The sequence below is a fragment of the Hyperolius riggenbachi genome, chromosome 3 (assembly GCF_040937935.1).
Source record: "Hyperolius riggenbachi isolate aHypRig1 chromosome 3, aHypRig1.pri, whole genome shotgun sequence".
Taxonomy (NCBI): Eukaryota; Metazoa; Chordata; class Amphibia; order Anura; family Hyperoliidae; genus Hyperolius; species Hyperolius riggenbachi.
The window spans coordinates 247,348,286-247,369,795 of record NC_090648.1 but is presented as its reverse complement, the minus strand read 5'-3'; positions in this window follow the sequence as shown (position 1 = coordinate 247,369,795).

Genomic DNA, 21,510 nt, shown 5'->3' with positions numbered 1-21,510 from the left:
AAAGTGGTATTTCACTTTGACAAAAATTGCAGAGTGCATTTTTGATCTCTCCACCTGCAATGCTAAGTAGACAACTACCATGCGTGCGAGAGAATTCGCCGCTGGGAGACTTGGGCGCAGGATACAGCCGATATATGGCTTATCCTGCTGCTGTACAAGTCCTGGCAACGTTAATTACTATTCCCCCTCCAGGTCCACTTGGATGGTGGGGAATGATGTAATTCGGCTTCCAGCCGTTGGTGTCCCAGCACTGGCTGTAACACCAGAGCTGCAGGCACCTGTGGGCTGTATGAGACTCCATCCTCTTAGCAGGGAGAGTCTCCTTCCTGAAAAGTTAGCAATCCACACACTGCTCTGTTCAGAGACACCACTGTGGTGTTTGCTTTATTGGATCTTACAAAACATACATAATAAAAGCTGTATAGTGGCTACGGTCCACCGCCTGGGCTGTGTGGCGTAAACAAGGACTATGGTGGTCAGAAACGGTGGACCGTAGCCACTATACAGGTTTTATTATGTATGTTTTGTAAGATCCAATAAAGCAAACTTTTTGGTAAAAGAGCTGTGTCGGGTGGTACACGGGTGGATCCGCTGCACCCCTGACCCCTGCATCATTTGAGTGCTGTCCCGCTTACCTTTTTGACCCCTAAATATTGTCTGTAACCTTAACTAATGTCCAGCGCTGCGTAATATGTTGGCGCTTTATAAATACAATAAATAAATAATAAAGTATTGTATATATCCAGACCCCCCCCCCACCCCTTGTATGTAACAAGACCCCCTCCTTGTGTATATATAGCCAGATTCTCAATAGCTCCAACAACCCCCCCTCCCCCACCAACGCTGCCGTTTTACCTCCTGACCTTTGCTCCGGATCCCCCTGCTGGATTGCTGGCAGCATACGTCATATCTCAGTGTGAAGGAAGCTAGTATTGCATGGTAAAGCTGACCGCCGCATACAGGAAGTAAATAGGTGTCACTTTCTATACACGGCGGCCAGCGTTACCATGCAACACTAGCTGCCTTTACTGCAGGTCGCCGCTCTGAGATATGACGTATGCCCCCAGTAATCCAGCTGGCAGGGGGGAATCAGACTTTCTGGAGGAGGGGGCTGGATCAGAGGAGGTAAAACGGCGGTGGAGTAGCAGGTCAATAGCATTGCCCAAGCTTCCCCACTGCCGTTCTTCCAGCGGGGGGGGGGGGGGGGGGGGTGTCTGTTTTATAGGCAGTATGAGAATTGTGCCAAATGGCCCGCAGGATGCTTGAGCATATTTGATGTTTAAAAACTGTATTATTACAGCTTATGGTAGTGATTTTCTCCACAGCTTCAAAATACATTTAAAATTAGGGCCAATATTACCTCATATTGATACTATGTACTTCATATTGAGGGGCGCACTGTTTAAAATCCTTGCGACATAGCTTTTATAGCCCAGTGTTTGTAATCTGCTTTTGGATGAAGTGCTTGAAAGACAATTATGCTATGCTCAATCCAGTATCATCTGTGGACACAGCACTTGGCGTGGAATTTACGGTATACACTCGGGTATAAGTCGCAAAATTTAGGACTGACCCAAAGTACAAAAGTGGGGGGGTCGACTTATAGTCACATAGTCCTAAATTTTGTGACTTACAGACTGTGTGGGGTGGGGGTATGGATGTGGGGTGTGTGTGTGTGGATACTCACCATCCATCGCTGGGCGCAGTGTCCTCTCTCTTCCTCTCTTCTACCTCACTCGCGTCTACCCCCTTCAGAGATGGTCCGGCTCCCGATGTCACATGACGTCGGGAGCAGAAGTTACAGCGCGAGTGGAGGAGAAGAGAGCAGACTGCGCCCAGCGGTGGATGTGGTAACGGACAGCTGCAGCGGCGGGGAGAGCGGGCAGCATGGAGGCAAACATTGCACCACAGCCTCTATCTTCCACCTACCACGCATCCCCTTGTGTTGATACCAGCGTCTCTCCTGTGATAATGTCATCACAGGAGACGCTGGTATCAGCGCATGGGATGCCTGGGAGAGGAAGTAGATGGAAGATAAGTGAGATGTTTGCCTCCATGCCCGCTCTCCCCACCGCTGTAGCCTATACATGGGGGCAACTGTACTGGCTACCTTACTATACTGGGGGCAACTATACCTGGCTGCCTATCAATGCTGGGGCATCTATACTGGCTACTTACGTATGCCAAGGGCAACTATACTGGCTACCTTCCTATACTGGGGGCAACTATGCCTGGCTGCCTATCAATGCTGGGGCATGTATACTGGCTACCTACCTATGCTAGGGGCAACTATACTGGCTACCTACCTATGCTAGGGGCAACTATACTGGCTACCTACCTATGCTAGGGGCAACTATACTGGCTACCTTCCTATACTGGGGACAACTATACCTGGCTGCCTACCTATGCTGGGGGCAACTATACTGGCTACCTACCTATGCTAGGGGCAAATATATTGGCTACCTACCTATGCTAGGGGCAACTATACTGGCTACCTTCCTATACTGGGGACAACTATACCTGGCTGCCTACCTATGCTGGGGGCAACTATACCTTGCTACATACACTGGATGCACCTACCTGCCTAGCCTATACTGGGGGTAACAATACTGGCTACCTATACTGGAGGCACATACCTGGCTGGCTTACATATAATTACATATAGACTTATACTTGAATAATTGAAAAAATCCACCTGGTGAGGGTCAAATTTGGGGGGTCGACTTATACACGGGGTCGACTTGTATCCGAGTATATACGGTAAGTAAATCGGACTGCCACTATCATATGGAGTCCATGCTTAGAGTATAGATTCATTACAGCCATATGCTGCATGCAGGAGGTCAACCCCTGATTCCCACAGTTTAGTTTTTAATTGGTTGTATGCATGGATGTAGTGGGATCATCCCCAGATATCCTACTACCAACTACTGAATCTGAGAGAGCCTAAGCGATTTGAGTCCCATGGGAGAAAAGCGCTATAGAAATGGTATTGTATTGATATCTTTTTCACCACTTGACTACTTTGATTTCTGTACCTTTAGGGCCCATTCACACTTAGAAGCGCAAAATGCCGCCGATTTTTGACGGCATTTTGCGGGAGTGATTTTTCCGCGACTTCAGTGGACAGTGCAGCGATTTCAAAAGCGCTAGCATTTGAGCGTTTTGCCGAAATCGCCGGCAAAACGCTCTAGTGTGAATGGGCCCTTAGTGGCCTTTATGAGTTTTTGTTTCCCTTTTTGTAATGTAAAGTTTGTATAGTATCGAGGGCCCACCCCATATGTGGGAGGGAATATGACTTTAAATAAGAGGTTTAATTTATTAGGACAACCTCAAAAAATTGTACTGTTGGAATTTTTTTTTCTTTTTCCATATATTCATTCAATGCTTGATAAACCCTCTCACAAGAAAAGGAGCCACCTATGAAATCCTAGTTGTTCTGGTTTACCATGATGGATACTCTAGGTACACTGTAAGAAACTTAGTTAGGGCTCGTTCACACAAAGGGCGTTTTTGCCCTTTTTTCAAGCGCAGGCGATTTTCAAAATCGCCCTAAAAATGCTTGTGCAATAATTCCCTATGAGAGAGTTCACATCAAAGCGGTTCGTTTCCGATCTGGTCAGCAAAGCGGTGCCTGTACCATTTTTGAGGCGATTTTTGCCTCAATGGAAGGTATAGGAAAAATCGCAAAACGCTCACAAAATCTCTTTGTGCGGCAATTGCGTTTGCGTTTTTAAAAATAAATACATTGTATTCTTTTTCGGGTCAAAAAGTTCACTTCCTGACTTGCGTTAGGGAGTGGAAAAACGCAATTGCTCTGAAAAAGCGCTTATTAAAAGTGCTTTACAAAAACCGCAGTGCCCACCCAAACGCCGGGAGGAGAAAAAAAAAATTGCCCACAAAATTGAAAATCGCTGACATCAGCGATTTCGATTTTAGATGTGACTGAGGCCTTATAACTTTTGTTTGTTGTACCACAGATATTTCTTCTCAGATCCTTCAGCTTTTAGTCTCAGTTATAAAGGAATAAGATCCATCCACACATCAGACTAAACTCTGCTGCGGTGGCTGCTAAAGATTGTGTCTGCTGATAATCGCACGTGTGTATGGCAGGCCCAGCATGTTGCTGAGAGATCCGGCATGCCAGATCATGTCACCTGAACACAGCCCAGTTGCATTGTTTTCTCCTGCACTTTAAAGAGAACTCGAGGTGGGTTTGAAGAATGTTATCTGCATACTGAGGCTGGATCTGCCTATACAGCCCAGCCTCTGTTGGTCTCCCAAACCCCCCTAAGGTCCCCCTGCACTCTACAATCAGACATAGATCACAGCCGCGCTGTGCTGGCTGTGTTTACATCTGTAGTGTCAGTCTCGGCTGCTCCCCCGCCTCCTGCAGAGCTCCGGTCCCTGCCCCCCTCCCTTCCCTCTAATCAGCGGGGAGGGAAGGGAGGCAGGCGGGGACCAGAGTTCTGCAGGAGGTGGGGAGAGCAGCAGACTGACACTATAGAGAAAAACACAGCCCCCTGCGACACGCTGTGTGTCGACATCTAGGCTGTGATTTATGGGGGATTGCAGAGTGCAGGGGGACCTTAGGGGGCTTTGGGAGACCAACAGAGGCTGGGCTGTATAGGCAGATCCAGCCTCTGTATGCAGATCACATTCCTCAAACCGACCTCGGGTTCTCTTTAACCACTTGTCATAGTGACAGAACATAGCCATCAGGCTAGCGACGTGTCTGTACAGCCTGGACCACACAATTTCTCCCGAGGGATCGTGCCTTGCTCTCTGCCGACCGACATTAGTCTGAAGTGTGTACAAGGCTTTAGAGTTCAGTCCTCTCTCAGATTAACATGAGTTTGAGGCTGGTTTTTTTACACTTGAAACTAGCATTGTGGAGCGATGATAGCATCGCATCGCTAAAAAAAGCCTTTGGAGATTACAGAGGCAGTGCACTGTAATCTCCATTCTGGCTGCAAGCCAAGCAGGAAGTGAGGCTATCTAGTGCTCACTCCCTGTGGCCGTTAGAATTGCCCAGAGGTGTATTGTCAAAATACGCTTTTCGCATGCGAGCGGCGAACAGTTTAAATTATCTGCAGCGCCATAAACTCACATTACTTCCGTTTCGCCCCGCATGTTGCCCACCAATGAGCTGTTGTGGCGAATCAGGCACTTCCGGGTGATTGCTTTGCACCGCACCAGGTATAAAATGCCCCATAGACTTTCATTGGCAGGCATGCATTTTTGTGGTTTTCAATACACTCGTGTTTCATTTTTTCTTTTTTCTTTTTTTTTTTTCCATCTGTATACATTTTTCTTCCTGCATTTGCATTTTACATTTAGATTTTAATAGGCAATAAAAATCCAAGTTGATTATGGGTAGGGATGATGCAGGATTATGCTGCATACATTTGCATACAGGATCTGCATATTCCTGTCGTTTTTTATGCTCTTCTTTTAGCTTTAATGGACATGTAATATGCAGCGTGCTATGTGTTTGTGGATTGAACAAAAATAAAGCACATAAGGGAACCTAGTATAAGAAAACAATTGTCAGTACAAATCATGAAGCATATGTTTGCTGGTAAATGCAAAAAAAATGCATCTACAGAGATTGAACCCAAATTGCAGTCTTCAGCATGAGTTCAGTTTTCCATTAATACAGTATGTATAGCTTGGACATGCACTTGTACTAAATGTACTGTAAAGGCCGAGGTCTGTGTACACTAGCCCAGGACTGGATGAGTGAGGTTGGGTTCACAGTGGTCAGTTGCATAACGCAGTGTTTCTCAACATTTTATTGGTATGTACCCCTTTTAACCACTTGCCGACCGCCCACTGCACATTGGCGGCGGCAAAGTGGCAGCCCCAGGACCACGTAACGCACATTGGCGTTGGGTCCTGGGACTCTTCCGGGCCGGGGATCCGCCGGCATTAGAACTCCGCCCACCTGCGACGAAATCCCGACGGCCATACGGAAGCGCCAGCGGGATGTTAACCCCCAATCTGCCGCATACAAAGCGTATAATACGCTTTGTATTGTATACAAAGCGTATTATACAGGCTGCCTCCTGCCCTGGTGGTCCCAGTGTCCGAGGGACCACCAGGGCAGGCTGCAGCCACCCTAGTCTGCACCCAAACACACTGATCTGGCCCCCCATGCCCCCTGATCGCCCACAGCACCCCTCAGACCCCCCCCCTGCCCACCCCCCAGACCACTGTTTGCACCCAATCACCCTCATAATCACCCATCAATCACTATCTGTCAACGCTATTTTTTTTAGTCCCTAAACTGCCCCCTGGGGACTCCTGATCACCCCCCCCCCCCCTGTGTACTGTATGCATCTATCCCCCCTGATCACCTGTCAATCACCCATCAATCACCCCCTGTCACTACCACCCATCAATCAGCCCCTAACCTGCCCCTTGCGGGCAATCTGATCACCCACCCACACCATTAGATCGCCTGCAGACCCGACGTCAGATCACCTCCCAAGTGCACGGTTTACATCTGTTCTCTCCTCTAAACACCCACTAATTACCCATCAATCACCACCTGTCACTGTTACCCATCAGATTAGACCCTAATCTGCCCTTTGCGGGCACCCAATCACCCGCCCACACACTCAGATTGCCCTCAGACCCCCCCCCTTATCAATTCGCCAGTGCATTATTTACATCTGTTCTTCCCTGTAATAACCCACTGATCACCTATCAATCACCCCCTGTCACTGCCACCCATCAATCACCCCCTGTCACTGCCACCCATCAATCAGCCCCTAACCTGCCCCTTGCGGGCAATCTGATCACCCACCCACACCATTAGATCGCCTGCAGACCCGACATCAGATCACCTCCCAAGTGCACTGTTTACATCTGTTCTCTCCTCTAAACATCCACTAAATTACCCATCAATCACCCCCTGTCACCACCTGTCACTGCTACCTATCAGATTAGACCCCTATCTTCCCCTAGGGCGCCCAATCACCCGCCCACACACTCAGAACGCCCTCAGACCCCAGCCCTGATCACCTCGCCAGTGCATTGCTTGCATCTATTCCCCCCACTAATCACACCTTGAGACACCCATCAATCACCTCCTGTCACCCCCTAGCACACCTACCCATCAAATCAGGCCCTAATTTGCCCCGTGTGGGCTCCTGATCACTCGGCCAAACCCTCAGATCTCCCTCAGACCCCCTTCCGATCACCTCCCCAGTGCATTGATTGCATCTATATTCCCCTCTAACCACCCCCTGAGAAACCCATCAATCACCTCCTGTCACCCCCCTATCCATCAGATCAGGCCCAATACAACCTGTCATGTAAGACGCCACCCTGCTTATGACCGGTTCCAAAAAATTTGCCTCCTCATAGACCACCTGCCATCAAAATTTGCAGATGCTTGTACCCCTAAACAGTCATTTTGAGACCTTTGGTTTCCAGACTACTCACGGTTTTGGGCCCTTAAAATGCCAGGGCAGTATAGGAACTCCACAAGTGACCCCTTTTTAGAAAAAAGACACCCCAAGGTGTATGAAGCGTTCATAGAAGATTTTATTTTTTGTCAAAAGTTAGCGGAAATTGATATTTATTGTTTTTTTTCACAAAGTTTCATTTTTCACTAACTTGTGACAAAAAATAAGATCTTCTATGAACTCACCATACACCTAACGGAATACCTTGGGGTGTCTTCTTTCTAAAATGGGGTCACTTGTGGGGTTCCTATACTGACCTGGCATTTTAGGGGCCCTAAACCGTGAGGAGTAGTCTAGAATCCAAATTACAAAGGATTGCGGAGACACCACCGCGCGGTCTGGCAGCGGGGCGGCTGTCTCCGCGTTCAGACCGGCGGTTTCCGCACAGCAGCATGCGTCTGGTGTGTCTAAGCCTAGTAGTGCACACAGATGGAGAGCTACGCGCGCGCGCTAGGAGGCAGGACCTTTATGCCAATAGGAGAGGCATCAGCTGATCAGGACTGTCAGCTGATCCCAGCGCAGGGAGTGATTGGCTGAGTGGGGCTGGGCGGCGCTGAAGAGCGCTGCACTATATATACTTCTTGCCTGTCAGTTGCTGGTTGTCTGCCATTGCGAATACATACGTGTGAGCACTCAGACCAGTCAGATCCCACAGTGTGTTAGAACCAGGAGGACCTGGGAATTCACACTGAGCCAGATTACTAATTGTGTTATATGTTAGAAAAGTTCCAGGGTGTTGAGACCACGGACCTCACACCCAAGCTTTGGAATATTGTGACATTACGGTGTTATCCTTTAGACCAGTTCCAGGGTGTCGAGACCACGGACCTCACACCCAAGCTTAGGGATACTGTGTCATTGCTGTGTTATACTTTAGACCAGTTCCAGGGTGTTGAGTAACAAAAACAAGAGCCTCATGACATCTATACATCAAAAAATCATACCTATAGGTCTTCAAAATAGTCTCGCATGCACAAAAAAGAAAACGGGAAAACCGATCTAGGCCATATAAAATGATAATAATGGTATCATCACATAAACACTCTGGATACCCACAGGTATTCCCACTCCACAGAATCAAACGTCTTTTGTATATCCAAAAAGGCCAGGGCGCGCGGAGTAGTGATGTTTTCTGAGAGTTGGATATGGGAGTAAACACGTCTAAGGTTGATATCAGTAGTTTTGTGAGGCATAAAGCCAGTCTGGTACGGTTCTATTAGGTCTGAAATGTGCTTATTTATGCGGGTGGTTAAGATTTTGGTCAAGATTTTTAAATCATTATTGAGAAGGGAGATGGGTCTGTATGATCCACACTCCAGGGGGTCCTTGTCCTGTTTTGGGATGAGAATGACGTGTGCTTGGTAAAAGCTAGGTGGAAGTTCCCCAGACACCAAGCAGCTATTGTATGTTGATTTTAGATATGGGGCTATTATTCTCATGTGGCGTTTATAGAATTCTATAGGGATCCCATCGGGGCCCGGGGACTTATGGGACGGAAAAGAGATAATAGAGTCTAGTATTTCCTCCTCCGTTATCTCTATATCTAGGCCAATAGAGACCTCCTCCTCTAGGGAAGGCAGCGGCACAGTTGCCAGCAGTTCATGGAGGTCAGCGGTAGTGCTTTTGAACTGGGAGGTGTAAAGATTGCTATAGTATTGTTGGAATCTGTTGAGGATGGCTGTGGGAGATGATATGACTTCCCCAGTGTCATTCTTAATTTCAGGAATGTTAGAGTGTTCTAGAGGGTCCCTCGCTATGTTGGCAAGTAATTTGCCGCTTTTGTCACCCTTCTCAAATATAGTTTGTTGCCACTCCAGAAGGGATGTCTTAGTGAGGTCTGTCATGTGTAAATTGTGGGATCTTTTGGCTTGCATCATTGCCGCGTATGTATCCTCATTGGGGGTATCAGAGAAGCACTGTGTGCTTTTTTCCTCCTGTTCTTCCAGTGTATCTAACGTGGCGCTATATTCTTTTTTACATCTACTTATTTGGTTTATGTATTCCCCCCTGATTGTAGCCTTAAAGGCATCCCATGTGGTCTGGGTAGTGGCGGTATTCTCGTTGGTTTCCCAGTATTGATTAATGGCCACGGTGACATGTTTAGCAATGTCCTCCTCTTTCACCCACTTGGGATTAAGCCTCCATAGTGTATGGTTGGAGGAAGCGGGAAGTGAACATATAATTTCTAATGGAGCATGGTCTGATAGGCCGCTAGGGAGGTAAGAAGCTGCAGACACAGAGGAGAGCCAGTCTATATTACCAAAGGTCAGGTCAATTCTCGAGGCAGATTTGTGTGTGGCTGAAAAGTGTGAAAAGGCTAGCTTTTGGGAATTTTTCCACCTCCATAGTTCTGTAAGAGACAGGGAGTCTGCCCAGGCAATTAGGTCCGTATTGGCTATACGAGATTTATTAGTAGTATCGAGGTGTGATGAAAGGATATCGTTGAAATCTCCAATTATGAGGAGTTTAGCTGGTAGATATTTCTGTATCTTAGTCGTTATTTCCACTAGCAGGTTCTGTTGAAGGGGAGGGGGAGCGTATACGCCCACAATGCAGTAAATGTTGCCGTATATAGACATATGGAGAATAATGTACCTGCCCTCAGAGTCTGGAAGTGCGTGTAGCAATTTGCATGTGAGAGATTTGTTGATCAATATTGTAACCCCCCTAGAGAAAGTAGAGTACATGGAGTGGAAACACCTGTGGACCCACGGCTTACTCAGAGACCTCGCCAGTGCCCCATCCAGATGCGTTTCCTGGAGTATTAAAATGTGGGGCCGGTGCTTGGAAAGATATTGAAACATTAACGACCTTTTAAAGGGAGAGTGTATACCTCTGATATTCCAAGAGATTAGCTTTAGGGAGGTTTCCATGTCTGAGCATGGCGAATTTTAGCGTAATTGGATCTAAGGGTAGCTATGGAGTTGGGCGGGTTGAGAGCCCTGTGACATGTATAATAGAGGAGTCTTGCCCAGTGCATTAGTAATAGTACATTCAGTAGAGTTAAAAGTGGTTTTCTTGTGGCTGAAACGAAAAAAATAAACAAAAATCCCTGCTGCAGTAGCATAAACATTAACACAGAACACTTAACGCAGCGTGTATCCCAACTTTAGTAACTAGGCCTGAGTCACCTATAAGACAGTTTTGTCAGTGTAGAGCGGTCCCTACTTGGGGGGCGGCGGTACCAGAGGGAAAAAGGTGGGTCCGCTGCCCAGCTACACCCTGATATTGGGAGGAAACATCTTTAACCGCTATGGTCAGAAGAATCATAACACCGTTACTGTATATATGTAGTGTCAAATAGGCATTTATGCTATTTACGGAATATGTATGGCACCCGCTATTAGCCCCTTCCGAGGTGGTATGTGGGAGGCATCGGGCCATAGGAGCAGGAAAGCCCGCTATCCTCACCCTCAGCACTGCTGGGATACAATTCGGGTTCTGGGAAATTGTAGGCTAAGTGGTTTTAGGTGCTTGTAATTGTTTTCCAGAGGTGTGTTTCAGACGTATATCACCCTTATGGAGGAGACACAGGGCTAGCAAGGGCATTTGGGTATAGAGATATCAGTGTATGAACCCACCAGAGGAAGGTGTATGCACCGCATACAACTTCTAGTTGGCTTTCACTATGAAAGATAAATTGTTCTAGAAGGGAGAGTATGTGGGCCCCTCTGTTCATGGTTTGGGCTCGCTAACACATGTATCAGTGAGAGTTAATTAGGCAGGGCTTAAACAAGTATAGTGCCGTAGAGAGTTAACTATGTTAGCCATCACCAACCTGCCCCATTGGAGGGGAGTTGCACCTTGTCGTACCTTGAGTGTTGCTTGCATAGTTATGAGGAGTTGAGTCTCGTAAAAGATTCAATGCATAGCTAGGTAAAGGCTTTTGTGCAGGTAAGTATTGCAGCACTAACTTCTAACACAGACTGTGTGGCATATATGTGATGGGATTCTTCTACACATCAAATATGTAGGTGAGAGTCACAGAAAGTTAGCTAACAGTGCCCTCTGGTGGCTAATTTCAGCAATTGGATGTCCCCTCTTCTAGAGGCAGATTTTAGTCGGATTCCCAGCACCTCTCTTATATACCCCCCGTTGTACATACCACACAGCCAGTCCCACGTCCCCCCACTGGCGCGCCTTTATTGGGTGCCATACCATTTACTTGTATCCTGGTGTTGTTTTATAGCATATTGCTTATTTTAGCACAGGTGTACATTTCCAACCATTATATTTTGAACACACAACCAAACCAACTTAGTATAACTTTAAGCATGTCATGTATCACTTATAGTGACAGCAGAGAGATTTGTGCAGCATTACATCACTCCCCCCCCACCCTAAACCCACGCCAGGAGCCCAGCCCGGATCCCCCCCGCAAACACTGTAGGCCCGGCGGTGCTCGTCATTTTCCATTTTAGGTAAGTATGCGGCAGAGTATACAGGTTCACATCTGCCTCTTCGTCACCCAGTCAGTGCAGGCAGCTGGTTAGCATTTAAGGGTTCCACTTAGGTTCGGGCAGAGTTCTCATTCCACGTGAATCATTCCCTTTCTCCTCCCTCTCTAAGCCCACGGATCTGATGAATTAAGGTAACAAGCGACAGGGAGAGAAGCGGCCCATGAAAGGTGACAGTTCGTTTGTAAAGCCACAGAGTATATGCAGTACTGCGTCACCATTTTCCCAGGGCGCCCCGGAGCACAGAGAGAGTACACAGAGAGGGGGAGACCAGTAAGAGCCTGCAGCTCGCAGCGACCCGCATCCTGGGGGCGGGGTAACTCGTTCCCGGGCAAGTGAGAGCTGGTGAAGAAGGGCGGTACCTAGGGGACACCCAGTTGTATAGCCGAGGACCGCCATGTTATACAGCGTGGTAGAAAACAGGCCCGATGGTCATTTACATGCATATATACACATATATCCTCTAAACTGGCCCCCCAGAAATTCTTCTTTTGTAACTAATAAAGATTAGCCGTGGTTAGGAACATTAGGGTGGAGAAGCAGTACTATCGCAGCCCGGCATGGGCGGGAGGCGGGAAAGACGATGCAGCCACACAGTACTCAAATATAATAAGGGTACCTTAGGTTTTAGGCAGAGACTCGATCCATGTTAGAGCCTCTGCCGGAGTATCAAAAAAGAGGGCCTTGTCTCCATCTTGAACCCGGAGTCTAGCCGGGAATAGCATAGCATACGCAATTTGTTTCTCCCGCAGCTTGTTCTTAACTTGCTGAAAGGAGCTCCGCTGCTTCTGTGTTTCCACAGTATAATCTGGAAATATCATGAGCTTAGTATTTTGGAAATGTAACTCACCGGCTTTCCTGGAGGCAGATAGGATAGCGTCTCTGTCTTTAAAGTTCAGAATTTTAAGAATTACCGGTCTCGGGAGGGCCCCAGGGAGCTTCTTTCTGGTGGTCATCCGATGAGCGCGCTCAATCACAAAGAATGGGGAGAACGTGGATTCCGGTAGGAGCTGTTTGAGTAGGCTTTCAATAAAGGAGGCCATGTCTGCACCCTCTGCTCCCTCAGGTATCCCCAGAATGCGGAGGTTGTTCCTGCGGTTTCTGTTTTCCGCGTCTACCGCTCGGTTTTCAAGTTGGGATATTCGTTGCTGCATGCCTGGGATAGCCACTCGGTGAGCCTGGGCCGTGTCTTCCAGATCCGAGGTGCGTTGCTCTAGCTCTTTGGTCCGGTCTCTGATCTTGCCCACATCATTGCGTAGATAGCCTATATTCATTTCCATGCTATCGATTTTCTTAGTGAGCGCTGACTGGCATGTCTTGATGGCATCAAGTAGCTCTGCAGGGTTTGGCATGAGAGGCTCGTCTTCTTCATGATCCGCCATGCTGTCTCCGTCTTTTGCCTGCCTTCCTTTCGGCGGCGGCCGTTGTTGGGCCGAGGTGCCTGCAGGGTCTTCCGGGAGATCCTTATGTTCCTCCTTGTCCTTAGCCCTCGATCCTTTGGGAGGCATAGCAGAGTAAGGGTGAAATCTGTGTTGCGATCTTTGAGAGCGTTCAGGCCCCTCCGGCTCGCCCCAGCATGTGGCGGCAGTCCCAGGGTCCAGATCCGCTTCACTTCCGCTCTCCAGCGGCGGCTTGTACCCAGACTCCAGCTTGCAAGTACGAGTCTAGGAGGCAAGGCACAGTATTTTGGTTGGTCTGGAGGTGTGCATATATCGACAGTATACTATAGGGCAGAGGCTGGGCAGCGGAGCATCAGGAAAGACTTCTTCTCACTTCGCCATCTTGGCCACGCCCCCCGTACGCGTTGCAGGTTAACGTCCGAGATAGCATCCTGCACCAGCGGTAACGCGTGCAAAGATACGCGTGGCAGCCAGCCTACTCCGAGTCTCCAAAAACGAAACTAGCTGGCGGCGGGGGACCGGAGCAGCGGTGAATTACTTTGAGGGCATAGGATGGCTGCAGGGGGCTGGTAGAAGCCCAAGGTAAGTGAAACACATTTTTTTTTGGAGGGGGGGGGGGGGGGGGGTGGTCAGGTTTCCTTTAACTGTGTCACAGTTCTTCCTGCTAAGAAGTTAAGCTTCTTTCAGGCAGGTAGGCGACTGTCAGCTGCTCTCCTGCACTGGCCAGATGCTCATTAGCACTCAGTACTGGCACTAGACAGGCACCCCTGCTCCTCCCATAGAGTCTATGCTCAGACGGGACATGTTGCGGTCTCCGCCACCAGGTAACACCACGTGTCAGCGTTTAACACGTGTGGTGTTACTACCGCTGCAATTCGACTGCAATTAAATTGCACTCAAATTATACTGGTGCATGTCATGTGGGACACTGAACTGCTCGGCACATGTGCAGTTCAGCCCCCTATCTGAAAGAGGCCTTAATATGAATAAGCAATAAAACCTGACATATGGTTCTATTATTGTGTCCCATTTAGGGTGAATTGTGTTCCTGTCCTTTAGTATAGGCTGAAGCCGCATAACTGGTACTGTTATTTCAATGATTTAACAACTAAGAAGAATATTTCAGGTGCTTCTGCTGGATTTTTGTTTACTCTTCATGTTGCTTTGTTTGATGCATTTCTTAAGTGTTTTGCTTTTTATTTCTAGGTAATTGGTCAATTAGTTGACATGTTTAGTAGTAGCAGTCTGCGGCTAGAAGGTGATAAAGGCCCCATCAGGCATTCCAATCTAGAGGAGAAGTTCCAAATCCTTCAAGAAACCCAATATTATCTGCTGACCCTGGCAACCTGTGTGAGAGATTCTCATTTCCAGACCTCAAGGTACACAACTACTGCCGCTCTTCACATAAGGGAGTCTGGCTCTATTGCAGCATCATATGTAAGCCCCTGCCCCCCTGTCCTCTCTCCTGATTTCAGTGCTGTCCCCGTTAAAATTTGCCACCTTTGGAAGCTTTCATTTGCGTTCCAGAGTGCTACAAAAGACAGGTGGCTATGGAGCCGGCCATCCTTCCCAAGCACTGGGGGAAGCGAGCAAGGCTGTGGAGTTGGTATAAAAATCATCTGACTCCTCATTTTGTGAAACCTCCGACTCCAACTCTGATTCCAGGTACCCTAAATAACTCCGACTCCTCGACTCCGACTCCTTAGTCTAATACTTACCAAGGCTGTGGATTTGAAGCAAAAATCATCCAACCACGATCCCTGACTCCTCAGTCTATGAAACCACCAACTCCTACTCCAGGTACCCAAAATTGCCCTGACTCCACAGGCCTGGAAGCAAGTTCTTCCTAAGTTCCTTGAAGGCATAGTCGACCAGTTGGTCGAATACATGCAATGGAGGTGAGAGCGTTGGAACAAGGGCACCATAAGAGGACAAGGAAGGCTCTCGAGGATCCAGAGCCTTCCCTCCATAGGTGAATATTTAACTTATTTTTCCCCTTCAGTTTTACATTAACACCTTGGGCCATATGCAATTCATTTTTTTCTCTTAGGAGATATTTTTTCCATCTTCAATTCAAAAAAACAAAAACTTTTAGCACTTTTCAATGGAAAAAGTACCAAAAAGTAGGTGAAAAAGTACTGTTGTAATGGTTTTGAGTATTTGTTTGCTTGCTGGTGGTTTAAAAAAAAACTATTTTATTTACAAGTTGTGAAAATATCACCTAGGAGAAAACTCAGGTGAAAAAGAGAATTGCATATGGCCCCTTTTACCTTTTATTACAAATAGGATGCTATTATTTTCTCATCTTAGATCTAGAAAGTAAGTGTAGCAATAAAGCAAGAAGTGCTTGCAGAACATTACTGGTTTACCCATGAGCAGTACACGGTACTGTGCATCATCTGCACAGGTTATGGAGCACACAATGGTATATCTTTTCAGCTCTTCTTAAAGGAAATGTCTACTTCCTCATCATTTTGCCATAAACATAGATCTGGGCTACACATCAAATGGTTTGAGGTGTTTCTCTTTTTCCTCTTGAAAATGAAAGCTTGCATTGAAATGCTTAGTTGGGAGACCCATCCAGAGGAAAGCAAACGGTGAGCTTTCTTCCAAACGTATATACAACTTCTGGTTTCAGGGGATTGTAGTATAGTGGTTTGTGGTGTTCACATGTGTAGAATGTGCTCTAGCTTATGTTACTTATATCTACATTATATGACCAAACACTTGAGGTAATTTCAAAGGGTGAAATAAAAGGGGTTTACTTACAAATATACATATGTACAAGTTAGGGCACATATAATGTGACTCACATAATTGATCTTTACCCTACCCACAATCACGCTCTTTCATCAGCTGAGCCCCTTTCTCTATTATCTTCCTATGTCCATATCGGTGTTCCAAGAGAGAGAGAGCTTCCAAAAACTGTCTTATCTGGATATAACAGGTATAAAGACCCCTCCTCCATGGTATGCAACAATAGCCCTCGCCCTTAGCAGTTTGGTTGGAAGGAGCTAGGTGGGGGCTGTAGTTAGTTCTAGCTGTGGCCAGCCAATCATTGGACCAAACCAGACAAACGGGCTTCTGTAAGCTAGGAGTCCTCTGCTGAATACTCCATGGCCGCTCGTTAGAGGCGGGGCATTGATCTCAGGAAAACCCTTGTCATAGTAATGTCCATCCACAGTCAGAACAGCCATTAGTCACACCAGATTAACAAGTTAGGAGACATCCTCAAAACTGGTGGTAGAAACCATTTTGTGTCCATGTAGGCACACCCAAAATATCTTTATTTATATAGTTTATATTCGATAAGGAGTTTTAAAATCCAACAACATGTATTTTAATAGAACATGTTTGCTCCTTTTCCTCTTTTCAAACGGTTAACAGATCATGTTGGTCTGCTGGTCTGCTTGTGAATATAGCTTCACTGTCTGAACTGTTGCCAGGATTGCTGAAGGAGCAGGAATATGTCACAACACACAGGTTCAACACATATCACCTTCAGGAATTACTAAATCATCCTACAACCAGAGGTAAGTCATTTGGATCAAAACAATGTCAAAGAAATTTGATGTGAAAATAAACTGATGGATATAAAGAAAGTAATTGGCCAAATTAAAAAATTACAAGGATACAATATCATCAGCTGTCTTATGGGACACAGTAAAATATGTTACAGGTGTTTGGTACTATGAAAACAAAGAGAGAAGGGGGGGGGGGGGAAGCAAAATGTTATAAATTAAAATGCCAATAGCTGAGCATAATCAAAAAAAAGTGTGTAGAGAATTTTAATAATAGTTACTCAAATCAAGGTTTGGAGATTGGAATCAATAGCTAATAAACAAGAAAAAGGCTATTCCCAGAGGCAGAGGAGGCAAGATGGAATGAATTTTTTCACACACAGGCCCATATGCAATTATTTTTTTCCTGAGTTTTCTCCTATGTGATATTTTAAACTAGCCAATAAAATGACTTTTAAACTACCAGCAAGCAAGAAAATACTCAAAATAGTTTTGACAGTACCTTTTCACCTACTTTTTGGTACTTTTTCCATTGCAAAGTGCTGAAAAGTTATTCTAAATCAAATATGAAAAATTATCTCCTAGGAGAAAACTTAGGTGATAAAGTAAATTGCATATGGGCCACAGAGAAGACAGGATAACTTGTCAGAAGGGAGGGGTTGAGGAGGAAGTTAGCAGAGACTGGCCAGAGCTGCAGATCCACCTTGCCAATTGGAGCCGTGCTTTGCATTCTGGGAGAATTAAATAAAAATGCTGTAGAATAAGAGACAATTCCATGTTTGGACACTTTATAAATGAAGCAATGCATATTAATGCAAGATGAGTTACTGTATTTTTTGTTTTTATAATATTAGGTGGTTCAGATGTACATCCAACAGCCTTAGAGGTAAGATGTGCAGTAGAACAACTGTTGTCACAGAGCGGACTTTTACATAAGAAGGAATTCAGCGTTGGAGGTATAACATCAAGGCAAAGTCTCTGTAGCTATGGCGACTATATTTCCTCTCCATTTGCAGATACTGGTACTGAGCTTCTTGATCACGTCTATTCCTCTCAGTTGTTAGAGATGGCAGTTCACAATTCTGCAATGTACATTGCAGGCTGGGTTGTGAGAAAAGCCTTTACTCAGCTGTCCTGCAACAAGTGTAGATGGGCACTTGTGACTGAGCAGCACCCACAGGATTATTTAACTGCCTATCATTTACTGCCAGTTAAGGACAGTGCAGCTCACTTTGTGCCCTCACATGGAACAATCAAGGCTGTGCAAACAGCAGAGAAGGAACTGTATCATATGCTGAAATGTAATTCTAAGACTAGCACATCAGCCCATATGTTGCAGCACCGTGTACTGCTTGCCCTGGGTTCAACAGATATATTTCATCTAAAAGAACATATACTGCATACAGAAATGGGCATTAACAATCATCACTTCCTGTTGGTGCGTTTGGTTACATCGGTGTATCATAAACTAAAGAAACCCTATATTGACAGAAAGGCACTGGAATATCAACACAGAAAACAGGTAAAACAAAGACTCTTAAGATCTCTTCAAATTCAACCGCACTCAGTGGAACACAGCCAGACAGTGTGAAGAAAAGTTTTATGCTGTTATTTATATATTTATCCACCCTGTTCTGAGACAAAGACAGCCTGTCGCCTTTTATCCATGTTTGGTGGAATTTAACATTTAGGCATAGATGGATGTGTACTCTTTGCGTTTCACAGACTCCTATGAAATGTGTGAGGGTTGTAACAGAAATGACTACGGTTATGCTGAATACCTGGGTTATAGTATAGCTCTGAAGACTGGTGCACCATTGCTATGTTTGCAGCAAAAGCTACTAGGGATAATCAATTTAAATCTGGGTGGGACATCATTAGTCCATTTTCAAGTTGCATATACTTGCATAAAAAAAAAAAGTCATAATTCTGTATGAACTTGGAAAGATTTTCATCTCATTGATCATCCCTAGCAGTTACCAGTTTTGGAGATGGTACACCAACTCTTTGAAAGCTGCTTGTATGGTATAGTTTGTGATTGCAACTCATCGGTGATAGCAAACACATCATCTTTGATCAGACACAAGCTGAATTATTGTTGACTATTGACTATCATTTTTCCCCTTCTGCACGGTGTCTTTTTTTTTTTTTTTGTATCCAGTATATTGCAAAGTATTGTAACCCTTCTTAGCTGGCATACATTAACCCCTAAATAACCTAAGGAGAATCCTAAAAGTCAAAGTTAATCAACAGATTCTAGAAGCACTAGAATGCAATCATGCATCATAGTAAACTTAAATATTTGTGGTATTGTCTCTCCTTTCACAATCATGATAATCAATGTCTTCATTTGCTGCACTGAGACAGGTGCCTAAATAATGCTGTAATTGTCCTAATGCCTGCTGCTATGGCACTGCTCCATAGGCAAACTGCCTTCAATACCAATCATGTATTCCCACCTACATTTATTTTTTCTGCCACTTGTAGGGTTGTAATACTAGCTTCAGACATTTCTGTACAAGCTCTTGTACATACAAATTTTAATGCAACTTACGCTTAAAATATTTTACCTAATGTATTTTATTACTGTACCTATTAAGTGAAAATGCTCATTTGCCATTTTATTAGTAAAAAATATTTATGAATGGTGCATTGAAATAATGTTCTGCTTTCCATTGTAATGGGTGAACAGTCATACTATCATGGGTTTCTTTACATCCACATTTACTTTTCTCTAGTGTCACCGTGGCCACATGAACTATGTAGGCATATTTTCATAGTTTATCTTACCATATACCGTTTGAAGAGATTCAATTATATGCTCTTTTACTGCCCCAAGCTAGCCACTTACACTACCCAGAAAACAGAACTGGAGTATGCAATTATCTATATGTAGGGTATATATATATACACTCAATACTATGAAAAAGTATTTGTACCCTTCCTGATTTCTTATTATTTTAAGTGTTTGATGAACTGAAACATTGTTACAAATAAACGTATTAAATATTGGACAAAGATAAAGTGGGATGCGAAAGTTTGAGCAACCTTGTTAATAGTCTTGATTTTCCTGTGTAAGTTGTTGGTTGTTAGTATTAAAAAAAAGTCAGTTAAATATATCTTATAGGGAGACACACACACAGTGATATGAGAAGTGAAATGAAGTTTATTGGATTTACATAAAGTGCGCAATAATTGTTTAAATAAAATTAGGCAGGTGCATACATTTGGGCACTGTTTTATTGATTCCAAAACCTTTAGAACTAATTATTGGAACTCAAATTGGCTTGGTAAGCTCAGTGACCTCTGACCTACATATACAGGTGAATCCAATTATGAGAGAGTATTTAAGGGGGTCAATTGTAATTTTCCCTCCTTAATTTTCTCTGAAGAGAAGCAACATGGGGGTCTCAAAACAACTCACAAATGACCTGAAGACAAAGATTGTTCAGTCATGGTTTAGGGGAAGCATACAGAAAGCTATCTCAGAGATTTCAGCTGTCTGTTTCCACAATTAGGAACATATTGAGGAAATGGAAGACCACAGGCTCAGTTCAAGTTAAGGGTCGAAGTGGCAGACCAAGAAAAATCTAGGATAGACAATCTCGGAAGCCATCAATCCTGAATGAAATATAGATGTTTTGTAAAGAGGAATGGTCCAAAATACCTTCAACCAGAATCCAGACTCTCATTGGAACCTACAGGAAGTGTTTAGAGGCTGTAATTTCTGCAAAAGGAGAAACTACTAAACTTTGATTTCATTTCTTTTTTGTGGTGCCAAAATTTATGCACCTGCATAATTTTGTTTAACCATTTCAGCCGCCCGGATGTGATCCTCACGTCCAGGTGGCTGCTCTGATGCAGAGGCGTGCTTGGGCGGGCCCCCTTGTCCCCCAGTAGCCCTGGGATCAGTGAATGGGAACATGGTTCAGTTTACCGATCTAAGTTGCTTGCAGAAAAACCGACTGTTTCTTATGAGAGACCGCAGTTTTTCTATTAAAAAAAATAAAATTCCCCTGTCCTTGTACTTTCAGTAAGCGAGAAGCACAAGGAGGAAAAAAAACTCAAGGTGGCCATCTTGTGGCCAAATAGTAAAACTACATCTACATACATTTTTCATGCCAATTTACACATATTATAACAGTACAAATTTACTGTTTATTTCCCAACACCCAAAAAATTACCCAAATAAAATTTAATGAAAAAAAAATTACAATAAAAAAAAAAAAATTCAGTTACCTAAGGGTCTGAACTTCTTAAATATGCATGTAAAGGGGGTATACTACATTTTAAAATTATAAGCTTGTAAATAGTGATGGACGCAAAACTGAAAAAATGCACCTTTATTTCCAAATAAAATATTGGCGCCATTGTGATAGGGACAAAATTTAAACGGTGTAATAACCGAGACAAATGGGCAAATAAAATACATAGGTTTTAATTATGGTAGCATGTATTATTTTAAAGCTATAATGGCCAAAAACTGAGAAATTTTTAAATTTTTCTTAATATTCCTGTTAAAAATGCATTTATAAAAAAAAATAATTCTTTGCAAAATGTACCACCCAAAGAATGCCTAATTAGTGGCAGAAAAAAAAAAAGATATAGAGCAATAAATTGTGATTAGTGATCGTTATTAGCAAATGGATGGGAGGTG